Consider the following 1,245-nt stretch of genomic DNA (forward strand, 5'->3'; position numbering starts at 1 on the left):
AAAATAGGTATGAAACAATGCACAATTTATTTATTTTATTTTCAATAAAAGACTTTACTGTTTTTATATCACCATCCGATTTCCTTTTTCTCGGAAGAAACGCTGCTTTTGCAAGATCTTCATCTGAGATGGTACCTGGTACGATTTTGATATCTGAGACGTTCTCAATAAGTAAGAAATGTGGCATTCTGTCAGTCTTAAGAATGCCAGATATTTGAAATTTTGTTTTCACTTGATATTTCCCAAGAACTTGACGATCTTTACACCGTATTTCAAATCTAAATTTTCCAAATCCTGATGAAAGAAATATAGGTTCACCAAATGTTTCATCAGTGAAATCATATTTTAGGAAGCCTTCCAAAGTCACTGCAATTATTCAGAATAAAATTGTAACTCACGATATAAAAACAGTGAAAAGTTCCATTTTTCAAACTCCTCCAGTTTAAATTTCAATCAGAATTGATGCGTTGTTCACATTTGGTAATCGTTTCAAATAAACGATAAGTTTAGCAGTTGCCGCGTACATTTTTGTTAGAAAAGAAAATGAACTCTGTGCAAAATTATACGAATTGAGCTTCGAATTATTGATACTTCATTCATCTTATTCTCTGGATTTAGAATAGGATGAGAACTTATCGACGCTCAATTCTGTAATTTAACACGAAATCTATTTAATTTTTTTCATTTTTATACAGTATTTTTCGTCTGTTTCAAACGACTACCAAAACGTGGAACAAAATGTCAATTTTTGCTGAAATTAGACTTGAAGGGATTTGAAGTAGTACTTTCCTGACGTTACGTCATAAAATGGATTTAGTATTATTTCATAATGATTTATCAACTTATTGCGTGCGTGCGTGCGTGCGTGCGTGCGTGCGTGCGTGCGTGCGTGCGTGCGTGCATGCGTGCGTGTGTGTGTGTGTGTGTGTGTGTGTGTGTGTGTGTGTGTGTGTGTGTGTGTGTGTGTGTGTAGACGAAAAAATTTTATATCACAAAAAAGCAAGAACGTTTTCAAAAAATTAAGTAAAAAGAAGTTATTTGTGAATTTTAATTTTAAACAATAGTTTATGAAATAATAAAGATTTAAATATACAGAGTGTCCCATAACTCTCCTGACAAATATCATGGACAGGTAGAGCGGATTAAATTGAGACGAAACGTCTTCTACCATTTTTCAATTTTCGCAATAGTTAACGAGATATTTATTTATAAAAATATCCAAATTCGCCCGGCCCACCGCCAAAT

This window comes from Trachymyrmex cornetzi, unplaced genomic scaffold (genome assembly GCF_001594075.2).
Source record: "Trachymyrmex cornetzi isolate Tcor2-1 unplaced genomic scaffold, Tcor1.1 scaffold2092, whole genome shotgun sequence".
In the NCBI taxonomy this organism is placed as follows: Eukaryota; Metazoa; Arthropoda; class Insecta; order Hymenoptera; family Formicidae; genus Trachymyrmex; species Trachymyrmex cornetzi.